This window comes from Nuphar pumila, chromosome 17 (assembly GCF_984573655.1).
Source record: "Nuphar pumila chromosome 17, dmNupPumi1.hap1.1, whole genome shotgun sequence".
NCBI classification, from domain to species: Eukaryota; Viridiplantae; Streptophyta; class Magnoliopsida; order Nymphaeales; family Nymphaeaceae; genus Nuphar; species Nuphar pumila.
The window spans coordinates 19,843,249-19,852,706 of record NC_143265.1 but is presented as its reverse complement, the minus strand read 5'-3'; positions in this window follow the sequence as shown (position 1 = coordinate 19,852,706).

Genomic DNA, 9,458 nt, shown 5'->3' with positions numbered 1-9,458 from the left:
CCTTTTCATGCTACTCCTCTATGCATTCGATCAAGATTCATAGCAAAGGTGAAGACTTCATCATTCTTCCAATTTCCACTGTCAGAAAATTATAGAATTTTCTTTCATCCAAATATTGCTTTCTCTATTTTTGCTGCATAATCTCAAGAAATTATTTTCTTCACTGTTTATTTGAAGAAATTATTGGCATATATGAAAATTCTCAAAAATTGTAAATTTTGCTTCAAAATCTCAAAAACTTGCTAGAGGAAAAAAAGGATTAAAGGATAAGTTGGTCATTTTCAAAATGTCCAGGTGCAGCCTGTCAATGTGTCCAACATACTGCGACCCGATTCGATTGGTTCCCGCTTTATGATATTTGAAATGGGCATGGATTTTTATCTACCATGGGTGAATCTGATCCATCCGATGTCCAAAAGCTCATGTTGACGGATCTGGATGGAACTTCACGATCCAGATCCACCTAGTGGACATAGCATCATTAGCATATAAGTCACAAATATCAGTGTCACAATTTTCTCAAAAAGGGAAAAGCTTGTTATAAATTTAAAGTGTTTATATTTTGGAAAATTACAGGAAAATATTGTCATGTTGGAAAAATCATGATATGTTGAAAAGGTTGATATTTTTGGATTATCATGGTCTTGTTGGAATTTTTCCATTTCGTGAAATTTATCTTTGATAAATTCAAAATAGTAAGTGCTACTTCTTACATAGATTATTAATATTTGTCATTTCTGTTGTTGTTGACATTGGAATTATTAATTTATTATCATCGTAATTAATCTTTCTCATTTTTCCTTTAGTTAAATAAGCATGGAGTCCTGCTCTTGGAGGGGCTACATTCTAAACTGTCCAAAGATCTCCCTCTTGACCTCCAAAGGCTTCGGTGCAAGGTAAAGTCCAACTGATATGCTTATTAATAAGAGGGAACAGTTTCATACAAGCAGTGCAACAAATATCCGCATTTCTTAAAGACCTGAAAAAAAAAACATGATATTTAATTTACATAAAAAGACAACTATGTCGATAGAAATTATTTTTCTGGTTTTTAAAATTTTCCCTTTGTAAAAAATTGTTTTTCTAACATTTAAATTGATTTTGTTTCTGATAAAAACACTAGAAAAATAAAAAATAACATTTTTTTACAAGAAAAGACTGGCGTTGTATCCCCGTTTTAAACTTTTTAACGCTATGCAAACAAGCATCTGTCTTTTTCTAAAAAGTTTCAGAAAAATGCAAGTTTTCTAGTATCACAGCACAGAAGGCTCACTGTCACGGCTGAGATGTGCACTTGATGACTGTTTTATAGGAATGTAATGGTACAAGTTTGGATCAGTTTTCTGGGAAACCGAAACCAAGTTGTCAGATTTGTCAGGCCATTTTCTCATCGAATTGGATAAGTGGTCGGATTTGGTATCCAGTTCTTGTATCCAACTCTGATGAAAATCTGAATTATTCCATAAAGATACTAAGTTGGCCATGTTACAAGTTTGATCGTGTAAGGGACAGGGTGACAATCGGATTTGGATATGGTAAAGGGTCTTTCAACCTGAGTCAAAGTCAATCTCGTTCTCGGGAAAATCTCGGCGAGGAATATCTCACGATATTTTAAAAATTTTGTTTTTTCTCAGAAAAGTCTAGGGAAAATTTCGGCATATATAAAATGCATATGAATAAAAATACAAATAATATAAAAGCAAAAACACAGTTTTTATCATGATAAATCATGATGTTTTAAAAAAATATGCCGATATTTATGACTATGGTTCTGCTGCCCTTCCTCAATGTATCATTTCTATATGTTTTTGAACTACGCCCTTCGATAAAAGTTTAAAAGCTACAAGTAGCAAAAATACTTCTGCTGATCAGTAATTGAAAATGCAAGGAAAATTAACCACAGTTTTGATATTGAAAATTTTTGAAGTTTATCGGTGCATCATTATGTCAACTTTTCTGTCTTTTTGGTAGCTTAGTTGAAAGATTCCATTTAGTTAATTGTCTAAATCATGGTCCACATTAAGGCTTGGCTCAGATCATGGACTCAAACAGAGCCTGAGAAACACCGATCAAAGTCTCCATCTAATCTCATAGAAACCTTACTAGTTTTATCAGAGCACTTGGAAACAGGTTATCAGAGAGGATGCTGATGAATGGCCCATGCATTGCACTTCATCTAAGGCTAGAGAAGGATGTGTGGGTCCGAACTGGATGTTTACCAGGTCTGTCTCCGGAATATGACTCCGTCATCGCCGACGAATGGAGACCCTCGCCAGAACTTGTTAGCAAGTTGAACATCAGTTACCAGCAACGCAGGGCAGCCGGTCTTTGCCCACTAAATGCTGATGAAGTTGCAAAGTATGTAACAAGCTAGATATGAAAGCCTGGTGACTCTTTTGCTTTCATTCAAAAATGAAAGTCGGTTGACTCAGCTAGACTCATCTCAGCTCTTACATGACCTGCTATACATTAACCTGGCCTCTGTTGACTCAGCTAGACTCATCTGAGCTCTTACATGACCTGCCATACATTGACCTGGCCCAAGCCTGTTGGACTCCATTCTGACATTATTCATTGTACAAAAACTGAGCTCAAGCTGGCCTGGTGCAAGCTGAGCCTAGCCGAGCTTGAACTTCCTAGGCTTGGCTTGGCTTGACCCATATACAACTTCAGATCTAGGGGAAAACAGATCTGATGCAGGCGACAACACATCTGATCCGAATTTCAAGTAATAGGACTCGATTGGAATCCAGATCCAATGAGGTAGATTGAATCTGGTTCGGTTCTTCATATGGTGATAAAGGATCTATCAAAAGTGGTTAGTACAATCATTTTAGATGCTAGCATTTGGATATTGTTGCCATAGGAAGGGCTAGATATGTCTATACTTAGACCTTAGCCAAACACGACTTGAAAAGAGTTCACAAGAATATGTATATGCAAGAGGCAACCAAAACTCTACGAAACTCACGTTAAGGGTTAGGCAACAATACAACAAAATTACATATGAGAAACATATACATGTATTTGTAAATGTGTCAAATGTGCATTGACTTAGACTAACAACTTATGCTTGAAGTACATTATATACTTGTCTATGCATAAGCCAAATGTCATATAGATGTATACAACACTCATGTGATAGTGTGTTTATTGCTTACAAAAATGAAAGGTTAGACAAAGAAAGTGCATGTGACAAATAAATGCATAAGTCACACATGTTGCATATAGGCCAGTGATATTGATGTTCATGCTTTCATACATAATGCCTTTATAAAAGAAAATATTACTGCACCCAACTTATCATGCTAATTATTGATGCATTAAGGCATGATGAACATCTCATATGTGTGTGGAATGAACTAATTGCAAAAAGACATTAAGTGCTCTATTGAGAGTTGGGTGGCCACACCCTGTGAGAAGGAAGTATCGCTACTTGTACTAATTCTCGCACATTTAATCTGATATTTACGTCATTACTGGCAAGGTGCTTCTTGAAGGGGCACGTGATTTGAGCTTAGCATAGATCTTGTCAGGACATACTGCCCTATAGAGAGTATGGGGCTATTGAGCCTTGATACCTCGTGGTGTAAGTTTTATGAAATAGATTTTTAAAATAATATTTTCAATAAAAACAGTGTGAAAGCCAGACACCAAATAATAAAAACCGGCTCGCACGAGTGGTGGAGTCCGAGTCGATCTCAGGGAATGAGAAAAACATTTTGTATTCCACAGAAAACTAATCTACTTTTTATTGCCTTGAAAAAATAAAAGAATTAATTAACTAAGAGTGTGACCCTCTACGGAGGGCTTAAACAAATAATAATTAGTTAAGTGGTCTTATTACAAACCCAGAATAAATGAATGAATAAATCATAAGCTAAAAATAAAAGAAAAAGGTCTTCAATGCTTGAGCGTTTAGTCCCTTCTGATGTCTTTAATTTATTTAATATTCCTTTACTTATTGTTGAGGGCCTTTTCAAGAGCCCTTTTAAGGACCTTAGAGGGCTCTTCGGGGGATCGTTCGAGGGTTCACCACACGTTTAACCACTTCCTTGCAAAACAAAAATAAAATAAAGAAAAATCAGACAAAATTTTTATTTTAGTTTGATAAAATATCACAAAATAAGAATTTAAATAACCTATAACAAACTAATTATCATGTAACAAACTAAACCACTAAATGACAAAATAACAAACTAACTAATCAACTAAACAAATAACCAACTATGTAACCAGCTATGAACCAAATTAACTACTTTGAAACAAATTAAAAACAACTAACTAATTTCTTATTCAAGAAAAATAAAAAACGTACACTTAACCACCACTAATTAAAACTATGAAGTAAATGAATCTAATGTAATTAATTAACTAAAAACACATGCTTCTACCAAAGCCGATTAACCTAATGCTAAATTAATCTAAATGATTAATTCTTAAATAAAGAAAGTGCAACTTAGAATATGCTAAACTAATTGTAACCCAAGGAAGATTAACTGAAACACCGAATAACAAACTAACTATAACTAAAACAAATAAAGAACGTGAATCTAACTTAATTCAACTAAGGCTTAATGAAATCTGATTGGCTATGCAATAAGCTACAATACTTTGACTACAAAAATTAAGAACTGTGACATCAACTAATTAAATCTAATGATTAACCAAAACCTAACTAACTATTAAAAACTCTAAAGTATTTTCTAAATAATTAATTCTGAAAACACTTTGCGTCAAAATGGACTGAACAAACAACATGGAATAGGTAGATTCAATCTAATGTATTTAACTAATGTAACAAATAATAAATGCAAGCAAGAAAAGGACTAAAAAATTAGACGTGAATGATGCTCTACCCGAATTGACTATAATAAAAGAAAATACAAGGCATTCTAAACATAATTCAAAACGTTATCTCTAAAGAAACAATCTTGAACTAAACTACAAGCTAATTGAGCATCTAACAAAACATTGGCTTAAATAACCTAACTACTTACGGGCTAAAATAAATGAACTAAGCACGCAACACCCGAGTTTGATTATGTTGACCGTGAAGAGTAGTTTGCCTAAACCGAACCTAGATTAATAGGTTGCTTGCGCAAGTCGGGTTCGTACATACAGATCGATTACCAGCAAGCAATATTATAATTTTCTTATGGGTCAAGTATTGCTTAAACACACAGGATCACGTCGCACCAACAAGAATAATGGTGTGTTGTATTTTCTATGCTAAAAGAAAAACAAACACTACTAAAACATTATTGCAACGATATGAAATAGTTACTCTATGCAATACGTAATTCTAACTACTGAAAATAACGAGAAAATATGGCATCAAACTATGCTAAATCTAATTATAATGCTGAAAGTAAACTAAGCTACTTGCAACCGATCTAAATAAAATAAAGAGAAGGGGGAGAAGAAAGAAACCTTACGATCCATTTTCGACGGAGGGGTTGAGAAGAAGAGGTGGTCTCTCTCTCTGGATTGTGTGCACCTCTGGCAATGGAAACAAGGAGAGGCTGACGATAGCAGAGATTAGAAGCAAGACGAAACAAGTGGGAAAGAAGAAATGGAGGAGTAACCAACCATGAGTGAAATGGGGGAAGAAGAGAAGAGAGGAAGGGAGGAAGATGACGTGTTTTCCAAAAGAGAAGACCCCTTCCATGGCTGGAAAAATAGTATTTATAATGAAAAATTACGTTACACGATTTTTCAAAAGAAGTTCGATTAATTTTTAAAATTTTCAAAAAACCTCTTCAAGAAAAACGTGTTTTCAAAGAGAGGACACTTCTAAACCAAATAAAATAATTATTAAAACTCCTAATCTAATTAAACTACAAATTAAAAAGTTCCAAACTAATCAAAACACTAAAAAATGCAGGAAAGAGTTTGAATATGCGATTTTTTCTTTATTTTCAATTTGAAAGCAATTTCTCAAAAATATTGATAAGAACAACTTTTTAACATGATTTTTCGATGAATAATTCATAACAATGAATGCATAAAATGCAAAACTTATGCATGATAAAATTCTCTCATGCTTATCGTTTGCTAGTTCTCGAGTAAACTGGCCCTCAATAACAAAAAAAACTAACAAAGTAAAAAATCTAAGTCACTTTCGTAGGAATCACGGTTGCATTTTTCATATGCAACAAGCCCTTTAAACCCCTGGGTTATCTCAGTAGACGAGTAAAGTCTCGTGAGGGTTTGCAGTGATGCTACCCACAAACATCTCTATCATGTATGCATAAAAATTCAACTTCAAAAAGCATTAGGCAATTAAGGAGTTGGTTTTCACAAATATTTTATGCCATTACATAATCAAAACATAACTAGGGTCTTTTATAGGCCACTACAGAATAAAACATTTTCTTTTACTTTTCTAAATATCATAATCATTTATGCTTTATTCTTAGAAAATCAAATATATACATGTCATTATTTACTTATTCTCACTCATATGTTTTCTGCATAGGTTTTCTCAATACTTATTCCTAAGCAATAATTTTTTTTTCTCTTTCTTTTCTTTTTTTTCCACTGATTTTTTATTTTTTCACACTTTTTCTTTCTTTTTGTTGAGTACTATATCAAATTTTCAATTTTTATGACCCATGTAACAAGCTTTGGGTCAGTGACTCCTAGGCTAGACGACCTTAGAGCACCAGATACAAAGTATCCCTCAAACTTAATTGCTAGAGTCACTAAGCCTTTCATTTTTATAGTTTTATATATAACTTGCTTTTGTCATATGCAATGTCAATATCTATTCGGCTCTTTATAAAGTCCATGTAACGGGCTTTCGAGCCGATGGCTCCCAAACCAGATGGCTTTAGGGCAACAAGTGTAAACACCCCTCAGGCTCTACTTGCTCAAACCAAATAGGACACATATATCAACTTAGACAGAGAAGTGATTTCCTTTGTTATCCTTTTCGATATAGGAATCAAACACTTCAACTTGTGTCTAAGTCTAACCACTAGGGAATATAAAGAGTTTAAACAACTAAACGTATGCTTTTTTTTTCCTTTTTGCGCTCTTCTTTTCAATGTTTTTCATTTGCTTAGTTTTCACAAATAAACCATGTATATGCATACTTGTGATTCAAAATAAAACTCTAGCATGCATTTATTGCCATTTCTTTGGAATCCATATAAATAATCAAGCTTTTCTAGATCAGTGTCATTTTTTTTGTGGGGCTTAAAAATTCTCTAAAAATATTATATTATGTATAGCATTCATATAAGATCAAACTCATTCCTTAAAAGCTCAAATTTTTATAACTTTTTATCAATGTGCAGATACATAGGCAGCAAAATATTTGGGTGTGCAAACTACATCTCCCATGCCTGAATGACGCTGTCATCAGTGACACTCCCCATGCTTGCATGAAACTATATGAATGCATATGATAAATAAAAGAAATAGGAGGAAAGTAGTATAAGTCACCTAATCCACACTGTGGAATCTTACCTGATGCTGTACTGTACTGGCCCTACAAAGATTCCACGTGTCTCAATATTTACAACTCATAAAAATATACAAAATGCAATGCATACATGATCTAACATTTATACTCATGAACAAAGAAAACGACCGAAAAAATAGCAAAACTACTAATATCAAAACATTAATATGAGTTGCCTCCCATAAAGTGCTAAATTTTACGTCTTCAGCCAATTAGATCTCTGATGACCCTTCATTATCCATGAGATCAATAGACGTGAAGTAATGCTCAGTCGAGAGTTCTGAGGAAAATGGTTTTATCTATGACTCTACCCACAATATTTCCTCCAACTCTACCCCTCTAGGCCCTACAATGGCTCTCTAATCTGCTAAGAACAAGCTTAGTCTCCACGTGAAGACTATTCTCACATGATGGTGAGCCATAAATTGAATTTCTATCCATGGAAGCATCCAACAACGAATCAGATTACTTCTATTTAACGTCCACCACATGAAAGCATTTGTCATTTCCTTTCGCTCTTGTGGCAACATAAAAAATGTTTATCCGCAATCGCTTGTTGCCAAAAGAAACATCCATCTCTCCAGTAAGACAATCAATACGAGCATTGACAGTGACTAAGAATGGTATGCCAAGAATGATGGGGGTCTGGTAAGCGACATCAGTGCCTTTCATATCGAGAACAAGAAAATCAACAGAAAAGTAAAAGTCCTCGACCTTGATTAACATATCTTTCAAGATTCTTTGGGGGAGCTTGGTAGGCCTGTTGGCCAACTATAAGATGGTCATCATGGACTTTAAATCCCCAATCCCAAAAATGTCATAAAGAGAACTCGACAGTCTATTCACACTTGCCCCAAGATCGAGCAATGCATGCTCAATAAGTAGGAAAATAAACTAGCAGCCCTAAATAAGTAACAAAAAGAAAACTAGCAATCCTAAGTAAAATGAAAACACACAATAAGCAATACAGTGAATACTCGTATTTTTATCGCCGTTCCTCAGCAATGGTGCCAAAAATTTGGTGTGTGTTTTATAAAATGAATTTTTAAAATAATATTTTCAATAAAAATAATGTGAAAGCTGAACACCAAATAATAAAAACTGTCTCGCACGAGTTATGGAGTCTGGGTCGATCTTAGAGAATGGGAGAAACACTTTGTATTCCACAGAAAACTAATCTACTCTTTATTGCCTTGAAAAAATAAAAGAATTAATTAACTTAGAGTGTGGCCCTTTGCGGAGGGCTTAAACAAATAATAATTAGTTAAGTGGCCTTATTATAAACCCAAAATAAATGAATGAATAAATCTTAAGCTAAAAATAAAAGAAAAGGGTCTTCAATGCTTGAGCTTTTAGTCCCTTTTGATATCTTTATTTTATTTGATATTCCTTTACTTATTGTTGAGGGCTCTCTGAGGGGCTCAAATGGCCTTTTGAAGAACACTTTTAGGGACCTTAGAGGGTTCTTTGGAGGCTCGTTCGAAGGCTCACTGCACGTTTAACCACTTTCCTAAAAAAAAAATACAAAACAAAAACAAAACAAAGAAAAATTAAACAAAAAATTTATGTTAGTTTGATAAAAAATCACAAAATAAGAATCTAAATAACTTATAACAAACTAATTATCATGTAGCAAACTAAACCACTAAATAACAAAATAACAAACCAACTAATCAACTAAACAAATAACCAACTATGTAACCAGCTATGAACTACTATGAACCAAATTAACTACTTTGAAACAAATTAAAAACAACTAACTAATTTTGATTCAAGAAAAATTTAAAACGTGCATGTAACCACCACAAATTAAAACTATGAAGTAAATGAATCTAATGTAATTGATTAACTAAAAACACATGCTTCTACCAAAGCTGATAAACCTAATGCTAAATTAATCTAAATGATTAATTCTTAAATAAAGAAAGTGCAACTTAGAATATGCTAAACTAATTGTAACCCAAGGAAGATTAACTAAAACATGATT